The sequence below is a fragment of the Talpa occidentalis genome, unplaced genomic scaffold (assembly GCF_014898055.3).
Source record: "Talpa occidentalis isolate TD23 unplaced genomic scaffold, MPIMG_talOcc4v2.1 talOcc4.5, whole genome shotgun sequence".
Lineage (NCBI taxonomy): Eukaryota > Metazoa > Chordata > Mammalia > Eulipotyphla > Talpidae > Talpa > Talpa occidentalis.
In genome coordinates this window covers 127153741-127172705 of record NW_023604861.1, presented here as the reverse complement: position 1 = coordinate 127172705, position 18965 = coordinate 127153741, and the positions used below count along the sequence as shown (strand labels likewise).

The following is an 18965-nucleotide window of genomic DNA, read 5'->3' as shown; positions in this document are numbered from 1 at the left end:
GGCAAAGGGAACTTGACATAAAAGGTGAGATGGAGAATGATGTAGAAGTCAGGGGAGGAGGAGTTATACAAAGGAGGAGTTAGCAGAATGAAGGTCTATAGAAAGGCCAGGGGATGATCTTTGACCGAAGTGTCCACTGGCTTTGTCAATCAGCAATAACTGCAGTGTGTCCCCAACAGGAAACACTGTCACCTGCACATGTGTCTCATTTGTAGGCACCTTCACAAGGATGGGGCTGGACCAGACTGAGAGGTAGGTCCTCCCAGACGGAACTAAGCTGGAACCCAACCCCCCCCCCCTGGTATTCCAGCTATTAGTGGGGATGGGGACTCTGCAAGTGGCTAGAAGTCTGCTAAACCAGGTGAGTGCAAGAACCAATGAGATTCTTGCCTCTAGGGCAAGACTGAATATAATTAATATATAAATGGGGTCTGGGCTAAAGGTTGTTTTATGAGCAGGACAGGGAGAGGACCATGATGGCCGTGAAGGATGGAGTACCTGCCTCTGGGAGAAGTTGCTCACGGTCTCAGAGAGGTCCCAGGGAATTTTCAAGTGGTGTTTTCAAGGCCATCGGATTTCAGTTAGGACAAGGGGTGTGAAGGACTTAAGGTTTACAGAGGTAGCTTTAAAAACACTGGGAGAGAACCTGCAGGCAAGGCTGGGAGACTGCAGCAGCAGCAGCAGCAGGACAGCATGAGGTAGGCGAAGGCAGCTAGCTGGGGACAGGAGTGCGGGAAAGGACAGACGTATGCACTTGGGCAGCCAGTGACTCATTCATCCTCAGCACAACCAGGGAGGAGAGACAGGTATTATATCGCCAGCCTTTGCAATGAGGGATGCTTTCTAGATAAGGCCATCACGGCTCAGAAAGCCTGTTCAGCAGCTGTTTGATTTCTCCAGCGACAAGGAACATTACTTTTGGAAGTAGCACTTCCATTACAGAACAGAAAAAACGGTCGGAAGAGAAGAAAGCTGTGGGCCCCTTTTGGGTACATTTTGGGTAATTCAAAGAATAGACATTTTGGGTCATTCATGGACGCAGAGCCAGACTCTGTGTCAGTCAGTCATCTGTGAAGCCAAGGGGGCAGGTGCTCTTCCCTCGCTCCGTCCCACAGTCTGTGAAATCACCTGGGCAGCCACCTCCCAGTCTCACAGAATAAAACCACGGCCCGCGGCACGGGTCTCGCTCAAAGTGACAGCGCGAGCCAGCGGAGGGGCAGGTCCGGGGCTGCCTGCCGGTCTGCGGGGCCTCTGGCAACAGCGCCCCGGCCCCGCTCTCGGGGAGGTGGGCGGCGGGAGGCCGAGATCAAAGCGCCCCGCGGCTCCAGGTCGCTCCCGGGCGGCGGCCGCGGCGAGGAACGCCCCGCGGGAGGAGGAGACGGGCCGCCTCTCCCGCACTTCGAAGGCCGGGCCGGGCGGGCCGGGCGGGCTCCCCTCGGGCCGCGGCCGGCAGGGGGCGCGGGGCGTGCGGCCCGCCCGGGGCGCGCCGTCGGAGCTCGCGGGCGCGGCGCGGGCCGGGCGGCCGGGCCCAGCCGGAGCCGGCGGGGGCCGCGGGCCGGGCGGCGGCGGGGCCCGGCGGGGCGGGCGGGCGGGCGGCGGGGCGGGGCGGGGCGGGGCGGGGCCGGCGGGGGCGGGGCGGCGCGGGGGCGGCGGCGCGGCGGCCGCGGAGGAGGAGGAGGAGAACATGGCGGCCGCGGAGAGCGGCTGAAGCGCCTGTTCCTCAGGCCGGGCGAGCGGGAGTCTGACGCGGTCGCCGAGCGCGCCCCAGACGGCTGCCCGCGGCCCGGGCCCCTCGGCCGGCGGTCCCGGCGGCTCCCCGAGCGCGGCGGCGGGCGTGCGGCCCCCGCGGGTCCCCGCGCCGGAGGAGGGGTCGGCGCGCGGCGCGGCGCGGCGGGCTCGCGGCCCGGGAGCGGCGGAGGCCGCGGCGGCGGCGCGGGGCGCGGGGAGCGCGGCCCCGCCAGCGCGGCCCGGCGGCGGCGGCGGCAGGTGAGCGCGGGCGCGGGCGCCGGGCCGCCCGGGGGGCGCAGCTGTCACGAGCCGCGCGGCGCCGAGGCCCTCGGGGGCGGGGAGCAGCTGCGCCCCCGCCCCGCGCCCTCGGCCCGGCCCCCTCCACTTCCCCGAGTTCGCCCGCGGCCGCCGGGCGGGGGCGGGGGCGCAGCTGTCACGGCGCCGGCGGGGCTCGCCCGGGGACCGCGGCGCGCGGGGCGGCGGGCGGCGTCCGCGGGGGGCGCGAGGCCCCGGCCCGCGGAGGGGAGCGGCGCCCCGAGCCGCCGCCGCCGAGAGGGGGAGCCGGAAGTCGGCGCGGGCGCCCCTCGGCCCGGCGAGCGCGGTGACCTTGGCGAGCCCGCCGGCCTCCGGGTCTCGCGCGCCCCGGCTGCGAAATGGGGATGACCGGGGCGCGCGCCCCCCGGAGGCAGCCTGGACGGCGCCCCGCCGCCCCCGGCCGGGGTGTCGGAGGTGGGCGCGGGGTGGAGAGGCGCCCCCCGGGGCCGGGGCCGCGCCGCGCGGACGGGGAAAGGGGAGCGAACCTGTGGACCGCGCGCCGGAGGCGGGGTGGCCCGGTGGTCAGCGCCGGCGCTCCGGCCGCGGCCGCCCCTCGGGAGGGAGGCGGAGAAGCCGGACCCCGGGGCCCCCCCGCTCTTGCTAACTCGGCGACGGGCTCGGCTTTTGTTCTTTTTTCAAGCAGTCACCCCGTGGGCCAGACGCTGCTCGTCTGACAGCGTTAGGGGGGCCGGGGGTGGCACTAAAGCCTGTGCGACGAGGACCGGCCACGCCGCGGTGGCTGCAGAGTTTGGTGGGAAGGAAAACTTTAAGCTCGGGGGATCTTTGCAGCCGTGCATGCTCGGCTCTCTCCCCTCGCCGTGGAGGCGTGGAAGAAGAGGCATTTGTCCTTGTGTGGAAGGTGACATTTTTCCTTTGAGGCTGTGCATTTTTAATGTCGAGTGTGATGATGGTGAATGAAGGGTTCTTGAGTGAATTGCAGTCCCAGCACCCTCTGTTGATGCCAAGAATAATCTCTGTGGCGATGATTTGTGAGGGCTGAGGCTTACACTTCAGTGATTAAGAAATCTTCAAATGTCGCTGTAAAGCATTGCTGCCTGCAGCTTGGGTTGTACTGCACTGTCGAAGAGATGGATTCCAAGGGTTAAATTTGCTTGAGGTTTGTCTCCTCTTCTGGAATTGGTTGGAGGTTAGTCTCCAAAAAAAAAAAAAAAAAAAGTTGGCCAAAGACGCCTCTCAGCTTGTTTCACAGAAGTTGTGATGTAGTAGGAAGGGGGTCAGATTTCTTCATGTTGAGAATAATGTGAAAAGAAAGTATTTGCTTGGGTCTTTTTTTGGCTCTTGAACTTGCAATAGTTTTGGGTTAAAGGTGGCAGTGGGGTTTGATTGAGTTTAATAAATGGATATTCTTTGAACTATTTGTTATAAGCTAGAGAAACTTGTGTTTCTATTTTATCTCTTCTATTTTGTGGAAAGATCTAATTTGGTTTTGTGAACTAGTTTCTGAAATGTTTCCTTCCATTTTTTAATTTAGATTTTATACCTTGGGAACAGTGGCTCAAAAAGGGTCCTGAATAAGGAGTATGTGGTTTGGAGGGAAAATGGAGGGGTGCTGCTTATCAGAACAGGTGTTTGGTTTGATTTTTATAGACATTTTGTTTGCATACATAACCAACAATGAAGTTTGACTTTTAAGGTGCAAAAAAAAAAAAAAAAGACTTGAATTTTTCATAGTTGATAGTTAATTTCTTCCTCATTTCTTTCTGAGAAAATCTGTAGGATTGTGTCTATTAAATTGCTCTTTGTGTGGTTTAAGCCAAGGGAGTATTTTAGATCTGCATTTTTGGGTAAGTGGTTTTATTGGGGAGGGGGAGCGCTTGATGGAACTAATGGTGATTGTTCCATTTAAACTAGGATTATATAGACAATGCATTTTCCTCCCTCCTTTGGCCAACATTTGTTTTTCTTTCTCCCTCAATTCCAGGATTTCATTTCTAGAAATCTGGGCTGGAAACAGAAGCAGCAGTTTGTATAATCCCAAGAACTTGCTTATGCTAGGAAGCTGTAAGGGTAGCATGAAGTGGGTGTGATATAAAGATACTGCTACTACATTTAACTGTTGAGGGAGTCTAGGGTCAAACTTTAATTTTTGTTGAATTTCCTGTTTTCTGTGTATGTGTTAATCTTTTGGTCGGCAGAGGATTGAGTTGCTATGGTGCTGACTGGTATATTGTGAAAGCGTTGGCAAAATTTCATGCTTTTACTCTATAGGGAAGAATGGTAAACAGCCTAAATAATTTAAAGATGTTGTTCCCAGGATGGAATGTTCTCTTCATGTACTCTTGATCCTGCTAATCCAGTGATCAGTCTTCTCTGGTACTAAATGTTGAGTAAGTGGTGAGGGTGGTATAGAGGTGTTGAAAGGTGGAGTCGGGGAGAAAGGATATTGGGCATTCCTTCAAAATCTGTTCTCTAGAGGTCTATCAGAAATAATTATTTTTTCGAGAACATGTTACCTTGTCCTTCCTTGTGATCATCAATTTCACATACCTTCTCTTTGATATTACCTGTTCCTTACTTTAGTTTGTGTTTTTCCTTTTTTTTTAAGATTTATTTATTTATTTACACAAGCACTGGGTACAGTCAGAAGCGTAGAAGGGTGAGAGAATTCACCAGAGCCAGAGCGGGGAACAGAACAGACAGACCGATGAAATACACTGCTGAGGGGAGCAGTGGGCGCAGCAGGAGAGGTCTGCATGCCATGTGGGACCCTCGCCGGTGGTGGCCGGGAATCGAACCAGCAGTGCAGAGGCTGCGGGCAGCTTTGCAGCCCGACGCTCAACCGCTGCACCACCGGGGAGGCCCCTTTAGTCTGTGTTTTTTGCTGTATCTCCAAGGGCTCCACGTGGTTTGACTGACATGTTGCACCTTTTGGATTTTGTTGGCCTTAAACAGGTAACATAGCTTTCATTTTAGGGCAAGAATGGGAGGTTAGTAAGAGCACACAGAACCAAATAGAATCCCCTAAGGCAGTGGCGGAGGAAGAGATCCCCATGATACTCATTATTGTCTTGGCTGTGATTTTTGCCTTCCACATATGATAATCACAGGAATTCTCAGAGGACCAGCAACTGCTTCTCTGGCAAAGATCCAAAACTTTATGGCGGGCTCCTTTCTAAATGTTAACCTGCAAGTATCAGGCGCAGAGGGGAGGGTGGGATTGCATGAAATACATGTGTTTTTTGACAGTACACTGTATCCAGTCTGGGCTGCAAAACCATTCCAATTTGTCCTGTCTGTGTACAATTTTCTACCCATTTGCGTAGATCAGACTGTAGGAAAGACCTTCTTTACTACTTTTCTCCCAAGCTAACGAGTATCTTAATCTTTGGTTGTTGGTCATTGAGGCCTTGTGGTCTCTGACCTTTTTTCTCACCTCTGGAGGTAAAGTCTAGACATTTCAGGTCTCCTCTTTTTTATTATTTATTTATTTTTAAAGCTTTATTTATGCATAAGAAGAGCTGGGGTACAGGCCAGAGATGCGGGGGTGAGAGGATTCACCAGAGACAGAGTGGGGAACAGAAAAGGCAGACTGACTGAAAGACACTGCTGAGGGATGCAGCAGGCGAGACAGGAGAGGTCTTCTGTACCATGTGGGTTGCTCCCTGGCTGGCCAGGGATTGAACCGGTGCTGCAGAGGTTGCAGATTGCTTCATAGTGCGTTGCTTAACCCCTGCACCACCAGGGAGGCCCTCCTCTCTTTTTTATATTTTAGTTAGACTTTGTGCCTTTTCTCAACATATGGGGTCAGAGGTCATAAGTGGCATTAGAGGCAATTCTTGGTACTATAGGGTACCATTCTTGGTTGCTTAGTTTAAGAAGGAAGTGCAGGATTTAGTTCTGGACAATATTTTGTGGGATTAATGTAGAGTATAGAGATGATTATATTTCTTAAGATATGTGGTTGAATAAGAGAAATTATTATAAAACACTGATACCAACACATAAGTCCTATCCCACAGTGCAGAAAGAGTGGGTTGCTGTATCCATGCTTCCTCCCCCACACCCCCATCTGTAACACAGTACTTTGAGGATCCTTGATATGACAGGTTTTTAGAAAAGCTTAGTATAGTTATCATATTTTGAAGATAAATAGCTATGTCAAACCAGAAGCTATAGTTACTGGAGAAGTTGTGGAAGGCTTGAAATTAATCAGTTTAGTTAGCCTTATATATATTTTGATATAATCCCTTTCCATAGGTATGTTTCAGTGTGGATGGGATGGGGAGTTTGGCTTTAATGAGAAGTCCTAGACCTGCCTATTGGTAACAGACAGATTGGACTGATAATAGGTATAAGCACAGAGGTGACATATCTCTATTAATAGGACTGAATTAAAATAACGGTGGGTTTCCTGGCTCTTCAGAATGATACTTCAGTTTTGCTCTTTGTGCTTGTAGATTTGAGATCATTTTAAAGAGTCTTAAAAGTGGAGCTTTTACTTCAAATGAATGGTGTCCTGACTCTTTGCGATACTTAGTGGATGTAACCGTGGACTAGTTAACCACCGCAGACCTCAGGTTTTCATGTTTAAAATTGGAATCCTGTACTTACCTTTATGATGTTATATTTAAATTAACTTATATTTAGGAAAAAAACAAATTGTCTAGCATAATGATTGACACATAGAAAGACCTTAATAATGTTTTCTTACATTTCTCTTACCTAAACATGTCACTGTCAATCACCAAATTTAATTTTCTGATTCCTCTCTTTGCAATTTCTTGGATTTCCTGTTTTATATCTGGTTCTGCACTCTGGTCCTCCTGTCATTTTGCACATGGAATATTGAGAGTCATATCAACTCTGTGGTCCTGAGTTTCTTTATCATTAAATGAGCATATTTGTCAGATTTTATGTTTCTTCTCATGTTAAAATTTTATGATTTGTTTATAGTTGTTTGCCTGAATGCATAGGTCTTACTAATTCATTCTAGATATCAATGTTGAAAAATTCTAAAATATTATTGTATTTGGTGAAAACTCTGTGGCCAAATTTATCTAATGTAAGTCATTTACATTGTTCTTTTATTTCTCATTCCAGATAGTTTGCTACAGATGGCATATGCAGAAATGCTTTATAAACTGTAAAGTGCTCTATAAGTGAAGAAAGTGTTAAAATTACCCATAGTGTTAAAATTGCTTCTTTGATTTTACAAGTTTCTTTTTGTTTAAATTTTGGTATGTTCTCCAGAAAGGTTAATTTTTATCATTCCCTTAGCATCATTTACTTAATTTATTCTCTAATTTTTCTTCCTTTCCCTTCTTTCCTCTTCCCACTCCACTTGTGTCCTCCTTTTTTTAAAAGATTCTTTTTAGTGTATATTGAATTGGTTTTCTTAATTAAATTTGAAAATCCTTGAGCAGACAGAATCAGAGCATTTAGAATAAAGGGGCCTTAATGGTAATTTAGGATGGCCTCCATAATATTACAGATGAGAAGACTAAGGCCAGGTGAATATATTGATAATTTTCATGGTTCTTGTATTTTGTGGCATTACTTTTGGTAAGAACCTAGGTATTTGGCTACCAGGCTTCTTTATGAGAGTTACTTTTGTACTTGAAAGTTGTTACAAGGAGATTTAAAAATCTAAGAATTCTAGTAAGTTTTTAAGTAATGTGTAAGCTAGGAGAAATGAGTGTTTTTATTTTTTGGTCAAAAATTGACTGTCAAATATTGTAAGAAGGTATTAATCAGGTGTTAATTAAGGCTGTGCTCTTAAAAGTGACAGAAGTGCCTAGAGAGAAATGTCTACTTTTTGTGTATGGCACTTATTCAACAATTTTTTTTTTAAAGATTTATCTATTTATGCATACAAGAACTGGGGTACAGGCCAGAGATGTGGGGGTATGTGTGTGAGAGGATTCACCAGAGACACAGTGGGGAGCAGAACAGGCAGATTGACTGAAAATACACTGCTGAGGGGAGCAGCAGGTGAGACAGGAGAGGTCTGCTTCACCATGAGGTTTCTCCCTGGCTGGCCAGGGATTGAACTTGTGCTACAGAAGCTGCGGATTGCTTCACAGTGCGGTGCTTAACCCCTTGCACCACCAGGGAGGCCAACAAATACATTCATTCATTCATTCATTCATTCATTCATTCATTCATTCATTCATTTTTGTGTATAGAATAGCTGGGGTACAGGCCAGAGCCTCGGGAGGGTGAGAGGATTCACCAGAGACAGAGTGGGGAACAGAACAGGCAGAGGGACTGAAAATTCAGCACTGTTGAGGGGAGCAGCAGGTGAGTCAGCAGAGGTCTGCCTTGCCGTATCGGAATCTCTCTGGCCGGGCAGAATTGAACCTGCACTGCAGAGGCTGCAGACAGCTTCACAGCGCTGTGCTCAACCCGCTGCGCCACTGGGGAGGCCCTCAACAAATATTTTTTAAGTGCTATCTCTGAGGTACACTCTACCGGGGAACTGTGCTAACTTATATATTACATTTTATAAAGGAAAATACAAGGCTCAGGGATGTTAAGTGGCTGATATAAGGTTGCACAGCTTCTGGGTATTAGTGATGACATTGGAGTCCAGTTTTCTGACTTGAAATCACATTCATGCTTTCTAAATTGGCTTCTTTACAATCATGTTTGCCACACTTGGCCACTTTGTAGCTCTTTCCCTTGTAGCACTTTCTGTTCTATATAGTGTTGTGGAGACTTCTGCAATCTTGTTTTCTGATAACTCAGGAGTCACATATAATAGTTATTTAATGAAAGAGTCCCTTTAAGATTTTTCTTGCTGTTTTTGGTCTCACCTTTGTACTTTAGTAATGTTGATTCTTTGGTACTTCTATCTAGGTAAGCTTATCTCTGAGTGGTTGATTTTGGATCTGAGCAATAAAATTCTGCCTCTCAAGTGTTTTTTTTTTAAAGATTTTTTTTATTTATACAAGAACTGGGGTACAGGCCAGATGTGCAGGAGGGTGAGAGGATTCACCAGAGATCTGCCTCTCAAGTTTTGTTGGCATTCAAATAGTTAAGTTTTGGAGATACACACACATAGACACAGTGTGTGCACATATATACACACACATGCGTATTAATTCATTTGGAATATGGAATAAATTGTTTGGGGTCATTCAGTATGTTTCCACTTGTATTTTGAATTATTTATCTTATTCTGATAGCTTTAATATATAACATCTTAAACTTTTGGTTTGCCTTTATGGTTAAAATATTTACATGCTTTATTATCAAACATTGACTTGATTATTTAACAGTAGAGGGTATTCTATTGTGAATGTATGTGTATTAATAAAGATATCACACCATAATTAATCAAATAGTTGAAGGATGAAGTGTCCTTGCTTTTTGAAAGCCACCTGCATGTGTAATACTGGCTTTACTTCAGTGAGTTTGGAGGAAACTGGGAAAAAGTTATTTGTTCTGCAGGCTCAGTCATACCTCCTTCTTCATTCCAGATGGTACAGGAAGTCTGTAATTGAATTTCTAAGTAGTCACTCAATCTTTCATTCAAGACATAGTTATAAGAGTACCTACTTTGTTGAAGGTGCTGTGTACTTAAAAGATAGGAAAATTTAAAAAAAAGATATAGATCCTGTTCTTAAGGAGATTATGACTTAAGAGAGCAACGATTAGACAAAAACACAAATACCTGTAACACTAATTGAATGTGATGAGTGCTGTGACAGTATGGGAATGGTACTTTGAGGATTCAGTAGAAGGAGGAATTCATTTCATTTAATGTGGATCAGGGCAAGTTTCATGGGGGATTTGGTGGTAGGTAAGAACATTGAAGGCAAGGGATGATTTCTATTGAGGGAGGGTAAGGAGAGCAGTATATTTGGAGAAAATGAAGAACAGAGATGAAAGGACAGACTTTAAGGGTGTAGTGAAGGGGGAAAGTGCAAGGAGTAGTGTGGTACCCACTGAAGTGGGAGAGGGAATCAGATGTATTGGGTAGTAAGGCTTTTAGTGAAGGAATTTTTTTTAAAGATTTATTTATTTATACTTAGAAGAACTGGGGTGTAGGCCAGAGGTGCAGGGGGTAAGAGGATTTACCAGAGGCAGTAAGGAGCAGAACAGGTGGATCTACTGAAATACACTGCTGAGGGGAGCAGCGGGCGGGACAGGAGAGGTCTGCTATACCTTGTGGGTCAGCTCCCTGGCCAGGATTGAACTCATGCAGCAGTGGCTGCCATAGCTTGATAGCACTGAGACTTTAATCCATGAGCCAACAGGGAAGCCTATAGTGAAGGAATTTAATGAAGGATTTTAATGGAGGGAGATGGGGGGGAACAGTAAAGTATATAGATCTGGATAAAAATGAGAAATGTCAGATTTCCAAATTTATGTGGATCTTTTTGGGAAGATTTTACACCCTACATTTTATATTATCATAATTTCTGAAATGGTTCCACATGTAAAGATTACCAAACTGGAAACTTACTAATTTTTATGTGTATTTGAGAACAGATTACGGTCTCCCCACTATCTAAAAGTGGAATGTTCTTACTTGGTACAATTTGGTAGGTTCTTTTATGGGCCTGGAAATGCTATTACCGTTAATTTATATGGAAATTTATTTTAGCATTTCCAGGTCCAAAAAGAACCTGTCAGGTCATACCAAATAGGAGCATTCTGCTTTCAAATTATGGGGTAAACTTGTATGTGCTTTTAAAGTAAAAGTCTTTTTCACTGGTGTATCCTTTTTTTATTTTTCAAGCAGTAGACATTTCTTTTTAATTGTATCATTTTTATTGCAACAACGTTGATTTACAACACTGTATGTGATTTAGGGGTATAGGTTCACACCTCTTCAGATGTAATTTTTTTAAAGGTTTATTTATGCATGCAAGAACTGGGGTACAGGCCAGAGGTGCTGGGGGTGAGAGGATTCACCAGAGACAGAGTGGGGAACAGAACAGGCAGATTGACTGAAATACACTGCTGAGGGGGAGCAGCGGGTGAGTCAGGAGAGGCCTGCTGCGCCATGTGGGTAGCTCCCTGGCCAGGATCGAACTTGTGCTGCAGAGGCTGCGAATAGCTTCATAGGTTGCATCTTAATCCCTTGCGCCACCAGGGAGGCCCAGATGTATATTTTTTTAAGCAGTGTATTATCATTTGACGTTCTTAAGATGATGCAGTGGCTAGTTTTGTATAAATATGATTTATCTCACTGTATAGGTGAGATTGGTCATGTAAGTTGAAAGCCCCAGCTCTCAGTTTAGCTCGTGATTTCTTTAAATTATTTCAGCAGCATGATACCTCTGAAATTTTTTTTTTTTAAAGATTTATTTATTTGTTTATACAAGCACTAGGTTATAGTCAGAAGCGGGGAGGGTGAGAGAATTCACCAGAAACAGAACAGGCAGAGTGACGAAATACACTGCTAAGGGGAGCAGCAGGCGGCAGGAGAGTGGGACCCTCACTGGAGGCCAGGGATCAAACTGGCACTGCAGAGGCTGTGGTCAGCTTCGCAGCCCAGCGCTCAATCACTGCACCACCAGGGGAGGCCCTTAGCTCATGCTTTCTTTTACTGATTTATTGATACCCTGTCATGTTCCAAAAAGGATTTAAAGTAGGATATGTCATGAAGTGTCCTGGATCATGTTCCAGCCCTGTTTATTAGTTGACTGAACTGCTAGCTGACATTACATAGAGGGAATGGTGGTGAAGACAACTGGTGTACAGAATGTCCTGCAAGTTTTGTCTTTTGCCAAACTGATAGTACTTCAAACTGATAGAACATCTTTAAAGGTAAGTCCTTTAAATTTTGATAGCATGCAAGGGAAATTGGTGGAAGGCTCTTGTAAAGACCCTTGGCCCTTGGGAGCCCAGGCACTTTAGAAGAGTGGTTTCTACAGTAGGATTCACATAAAATTGTCTGAGAAATGGGAGAAATAATAGATGTACATGGAACTCTCTTTACTTTCATTCTATTATGATGCTTTACAGTTTATAGGACCAGGATAGCTTTTTAGATTTATTATTTTGAATAATAGACTTTTAACATACTTTGTATTGCAGTAGAGTTACCATGCCAGATGTTTTTATATTTCATAGAAGTTAACTGTTCATAACTTCAGTCATCTTTAGGCAAATGACTTAAGAATTGTCTAACTTAAAGATGATATTCATTTTTTTCTCACAAAAACACAAATTTACTGACATTTTCTGGGACAAGTGGCTATAAGCTACTTAGTAGATATTTATGAAAAATAAACATACTGGGCCTCCCTTGTAGTGCAGCGGGTTGAGCGCTGTGCTGTGAAGCTGTCCGCAGCCTCTGCAGTGGCAGGTTTGATTCCCGGCTGGCCAGGGAGAAACCCACATAGCGTAGCAGACCTCTCCTACTTCGCCCGCTGCTCCCCTCAGCAGTGTCTTCCGTTGGTATGCCTGTTCTGCTCCCCGCTCTCTCTGGTGAATTCTCTCACCCTCCTGCGCCTCTGACCTGTGCCCCAGTTCTTATATAAATAAATAAATCTTTAAAAAAAAAGAAAAATAAACATACTTATTTAATATGTTCCTTTGGATGATGAGAAATTCTTAACAGTGACTTGAAAAGTTACTGCCTTTCAAATAAAATTCATTGTTACAACGTATTGAAAATGGGCCTCCCTGGTGGCACAGGGGTTAAAGACAATGCTGTCAGGTTCTCCCCAGTCACTGCAGCACTGAGTTCCATCCCTGGCCTGCCAGGGAGCAACCCACATGGCACAGCAGGCCTCTCCTGTCTCGCCCGCTGTTCCCCTTAGCTGTGTGTTTCGGTGGATCAGCCTGTTCTGTTTCCCACTCTGGTGAATCCTCTCACCCTTCGCACCTCTGGCCTGCACCCCAGTTCTTGTATGCATAAAGAAAAAAAAAAAAACAAACTATTGAAAGTGGATATTTGAAAATATTTCTAACCATTGGATTTAATTACTGATAGTCATGTATGTTAACTTTAAGAACATTTTCATATATATGTTTAATTTTGGGAGCACAATAATCTAACCTGTATAAAAACCTGGTAAAAGTGGCATATTAGTAGAGTTGAGTCTGTCCGCTGAAAATGTAAAAAGGAACTACCATCTGATTAGTGTGTAAGAACTGAGTGTCATCAGGATATATGGAAATGCACTAACTGAATTTTAGCAAAAATCTTTGCATAAATGGCAAATGGAATTGAAAATTGAATGTCATGTTTTATTCAGTACAGCAAGTGATACACTTTTTCCTTTTGGTCTTACTCATCTTCATAAGGTATATATTTTTGGCAATGCTAGCCATGAAAACTGAATGAAATAATTATTATAAAAATGAATTTAGAATCAGACCCTCAAGTTGCTGTATTGCAAGATGTGAAAAAATGAAAAAATAGCAAACCATGTTCATTCACATTACTCTCATGAGAAATGGTGTTAATTAAGAGGCTATGTTATCAAAAATATGTGTTTACATGTTTAAAAATTCTGTTTATCATAAGTATTCTTTAAAGTTTCCATTTTTGTGTATGTTTTACAAGTTGTATAATTTTTTGGTCTGGTGTGCAATGTATATAAATGATACATATTCATATACATATACCAGCCTCTTCATAAACTTTTAAATTATGCAATTTATAGTAAAAATGGTTATCACTTTTATAGTAAGGATTCTTAACTAACAACCCTTGGAGTTCATAGTTTAAGTGTCTCTAGATAGATCTTAGGAGGTCTGTGAACACTGAAATTATATGCAAAATTTTGTGAATCTCTGCTTTTCTTCTTGGGAGATAGTCTACAGATTTCACCAAACTCCCCCAAAGGTCCATGAGTTCCCCAAAGGCTAAAAACCTTGGTTGTTAAAGAGTAGAACCTCAATAACTTCATTCTTCCAGACATACCCTCTTGTGCCAAGTTTAATGGATATATCTGATGTCATTACTCAAGCCCGCAGTATGACTGGATTTGCAGTCTGTTTTTCCATTTTGCAATAGACGTGATTGCAATGCCTTTGGCCTTTACAGATGTTTGAGCTTTATCTATTTGTTGCACAACTACCTGACCTTCATCATTTGGCTGCTTTTATGTATTGTTTCCTACCTCTTTTTCCCCCAAACCCTAGTAAGAAAGAGTATACCTTCTGTAATTGCGGAGATGGGAGAGCATAGATGTACGGAAGAGCCCAATACCTGTTCAAGTACAGGGAGGTCTTGCTGGATAGGCTAGAATTCACAGTTGCTGAGCTTTTAACTTCTTTCTAGTATCTGAGTCTCAGTTTTACTAGAGTCCTTTGGGTCTAATTTGACATATGCTAAAAACACTTTCCAAGTTTCATTAGCTGCTTCTGTTCCTCACTGTCATCTTTTCTGTTGTCACCCTGTTATATATTCCTTTCCCTGGAATGTTCTACTTATCCCAGTCTGTACCTCTTGCAATTTTACCCATCCTTTAAGCTCAGCTCAGATTCCACCTTGCTTGTTCACTGTTCAGATGATACAATTAGGAAGTAATCTCTTTCTTCTATGAACTCTTTAAATATCTGCTTTCCTCATTCATTTAATACTTTATACTGCCTTGTACTGTGTGGAATTTTTCATTTTTATGTGTCCTGTCTCTCAGGCTAGGATATAAGAATGGCAATAAGGGATCACATTTTATGTTTTGTCCTCTGCAATTTCTTATGCATATAAATATTAAAATATTTTGCAAGTCACATTGATTAATCATAATGCTAGTTATTAATGTACTTAGAGAAATAGATGTGTGTCTGAAATACTGAATAATATCTAGGGATTCTCTTTAATGGTTTCAGGGCAGTTGGGAGATTGAATTGGAAACCAGATATTACTCAGAGAGCATGTAGTCCTACAGCATAAAAAGTTGGCTTTTAAAGGCTATGTTCAAAGTCTGGATTTGTTGTTCTCCAGTGTACAGCTCCACCTGCCAAGGATGATGGAAAAATGTGTGTTCCTTCCCTCCTTAACCACATTGGCTACACATATTCCTAATGTCTTGGGATTCTACACTTCTTTCTAAACTTTTCATCTCATTATTCTCAATAAAAGATACGTATTTGTTGAATACTTGTTCTTTGAATGATAACTATGAGGCAGCATGAAACTATTATATTTTAGGGTTCCTGCCTTTCAAGGAGAGTTTCCCTTAAGGCATTCTCATTTGCTTTAAATTTTTTTATATATTAATTTAAAAATAATGTAAAAGGTGTCATATGGAGTACCTACTTAGTTGCTAACTGAGATTTGTGGAAACTCCTCTAGCACTTTACTGATTTCAGCGCTCACCTGGAATGTATTTATTATCTATTCTTTCCATTTTTACATCTGTCCTTTCCCACCAACCACATTGTAAATAGAGGATAGAGGCCATTTCTTACTCTAGTTGCATACCAGTACCAAAGTATTTCCATAGTACTTTACCAACAGTACACATTCATAAATTTATAACTGATGATGCTGACAACATGATCTATACAGGCGTGGTCTGGGTAGACTTCCTGGAGGTAGCAGTATCTGAATTACATTTGTCAGATTTGGGATTCTGCTCATAGCATAGTCCAAATGAACATGGGAAAAAAAGGCTTCCGTAGTAGTTGAAATAATAAAGTATACTTCTGGCGCACTGTCTGGAACATAGAACCTCCTTGGTTACTGTGCCTTTGGCTCTGAAGTGACTGACTTCAGTTTCTTTGTAACCAATGGGCTGGAAGTAGTCATGGGATGCTACTTAAGAGGGCTAGGAAGTGTGGGCAAGAACATGCATATTTGGTGAGCAGTGAACGTTTTTGCCTCCCCATAGCAGAACATTTTGTTGTTTTTTTCTCTCGAGAGGTGAGTACTAGAATTGGTAGTTCCTGCTTCGAGTCATTGAAGTAAAGAGGAATTGTTTTAGTGTGTCAGTCTAAATGGGATTTTTATAATTAAGATTGTGAAAAAAAAATGTGTGGTGCTGAATGGTAGTCCTTCAGATGGTAAAGGAGAAGTTTTACCAATGTCTCTAGCAGTAGATGTTATAAATTATTTTAGTTTAGGTCATTTACTACCATCTCTAGAGTAGCTATTTGAAACAGGTAGAAAGTGATTATTTTGCTTCAGTAAAACTGACCCAGATAGTCTACATATACTGCTCCCCCCATGTCTGGTCAGAGTATCCTCCTTCCTGGCTAACCGGTAGGCGTGTGACCTAAGCTTGGTCTGTCATAGTGCTCCATTCCTCGGGACACAGTGACTGCTGCGGGATGGCCACGTGACCAAAGCAGGTTCAGAGCCCTTCTTTGATATTGAAAAACAGATGTTGGATGAGAGACAGGCTCATTCCATTAGAGTTGCTAAGCTGAGTGAAGATAGAGGGTGCCTGGCCACATGAAAGGATCCCATCTGTCACAGGAAAAAATGAGGCCAGCATAGTGAAGCAGAGCTGACTGAGACAGTCTGTCTCTGTTTCTGTCTCTCTCTTTGTCGCTGTCTCTGTCTCTCTTTCTCCCCTGCCTTCTCCTACCCTCTCCCTCTTCATTTTCCCTCCCAGCCCCCCCCCCCAAACACTCACACACACACTCACAAGTGCGTAATCACACACTTTCTTAGACACTAGCATGTATGAGCATGGGGAGTGTTTGGAGCCTTTGCATCCACTTGAGCTTTAACTTAGGTCCACTCTGTATCTCCCAGTTAAATGAACTAATCACTTGCCTGACTTGTGCTAGTTTGAATTGGGTTTCTGTCCTGGAACTGAGAGAATCCTTACTGATTCAGACCTCTGTTGGCATCTTGTCCCTCTGTGCACTGCCTCCCTCTCCCTCACCCCATGCTCTGTCTCTCCCCTCCCTCCCTCACCCTGTCTCCACTCTGTCCTTTCTCCCCTTCCCTTCTCCCCTTGCTCTGTCTGCCCCTGATTCTCCTGTCAGTAGGGCCACACTTTTTGAATTGTTAAAGATTTCTTTACTTAATGCCATGGAATCTTTCTGTGTCAGAATATGAGGGAGCCATTTTATTTTTGCATGTATGTATATACTTAGATGTATATATTGATAGTATCCCCCCTTAACTGTGGTTTCGATGTTTCAGTTACAGTTAATCTCAGTCTGAAAATATTACATACAATGAGATTTGGAGAGAGAGAGCATGTGTACCCACATTCACATAACTTTTACTGCAGTATATTGGTTTTTTTTTAAGTTAATGAATAAATTGCTTGATTTTATTCAAGTGATATTGATATTAACTAGGTGATGTAAAGGTAGTACTACAGTATATTGTTGTTCTTTTTTATTATTAGTTATTGTTAATCTTTCACTGTGCTTAATTTATAAATTAAAGCTTTATCATAGGTATGTATAGATAGGAATACATACATACCTACATATATAAAGTTCCATAATATCTGAGATTTCAGGCATCCACTGGGGGTTTTGTGTTCCTCCACAATAAAGGGGTACCACTATATTCTGGCATTTAATCATTTCTCTTTGTGCATTTAGAGATTCTGTTTTTTGTTGTATGCTATATTTTTTTTGTATGCTATATTTCAGTAAACATCCTAGTTTGTACTTGGTTTTGTACATGTATGAGAGCATACCTATGGAATTAATTGTTACGTGTATTTAAAACATTGATGTCTTTTCAAAATGTTACCCCAAAGCCTATATCAGTTTATGTGTTCACCAATAGTATATAATAGTTGCTGTTTTCCCCACATTTTTAATTTTGGATATTATCAGTTATTTATTTTTTAAAAAAAGATTTATTTATTTATACAAGCACTGGGTACAGTCAGAAGCCCAGGAGGGTGAGAGAATCCACCAGAGCCAGAGTGGGGAGCAGAGCAGGCAGAAGGACCAAGGTACACTGCTGAGGGGAGCAGCAGGCAGCAGGAGGGGTCTGCGCACCATGTGGGACCCTCCTCCGGTGGCCCGGGAGCAGCTGGGGATCGAACCGGCGCTGCAGAGGCTGCGGGCAGCTTCGCAACCCAGCGCTCAACCGCTGCGCCACCTGGGAGGCCCTATTATCAGTTATTTTTATTTGGATCTATCTGATGGGTAAAATGGTTAGGTTGTTAGAATTTTTTTTTAAGATTTATTTATGTATACAAGAACTGGGGTACAGACCAGAGGGGTGGGGGGTGAGAGGATTCACCAGAGACAGAGTGGGGAACAGAACAGGCAGACTGACTTAAATACACTGCTGACGGGAGCAGTGGGCGAGACAGGAGAGGTCTGCTGCACCATGTGGGTATCTCCCTGGCCGCCTGGGGATCGAACTCGTACTGCAGTGGCTACGGACAGCTTCATAGGTTGCGTCTTAACCCCTTGCAGCACTAGGGAGGCCCTAGGTTGTTATAATTTTTAACTCCCTGATTATTAATAAGGTTGATTATTTTATCAGATGTTCATTGTACATTTGATTTTTTTCTTTTTGTCTCTTTTATTTGCTTTTGGTCACTTTCCTACTGGGATGTTTGTCTTTTTTAAATTGCTTCCTACTTTTAATATGATTATGATGTAATTGTATTTATATGGCTTCAGATGACCCTGCTTCCTAGTAATTTCAGAAAGAAAGATATATTTACTTTTCCCAAATCTGTATCATATATATATATATGTATTTGCAGATATATATATATATATATATACACACACACAGATATCCTGGCTATTTGATTATATTTAATAAATTTTTATATAGCTACCCAGTTCATTTAGTAAACTTGGGGGTATATATCTCCATTGGACGTGTCTTAATTTATAAGCATCTGAGGATACTTAATTGTATGGCTAAATGTTGGGAAGCTCTTGCTTTGAGAATTGTCCAGTCAGAATAATTTGGAGTACATGGAATGGTAAGAACTCTGTACTCATTTGGCCACCTGTCCATTGGTGCAGAGTCAGAACCATATTATGGAAAAACTTTTGGCCCTACAAAAAAATACTTTTTTGGCTTAACTCCATGAAGAGGTGGGTTG

The 18965-nt window shown here is 43.6% G+C and overlaps 1 protein-coding gene across 4 annotated transcripts in view; it reads left to right on the top strand.

The window, feature by feature from the left end:
• Nucleotides 1-1947: 1947 nt before the first annotated feature.
• The window catches only part of NCOA1 (nuclear receptor coactivator 1), a 221075-nt gene continuing 204057 nt past the window's right edge, over nucleotides 1948-18965 (top strand). For all 4 annotated transcript variants that reach the window (XM_054701299.1, XM_054701298.1, XM_054701301.1 and 1 more), the window contains exon 1: nucleotides 1948-1986. The gene's annotated coding sequence lies outside the window, so the exon portion shown is untranslated. The remainder of the gene's footprint in view (nucleotides 1987-18965) is intronic.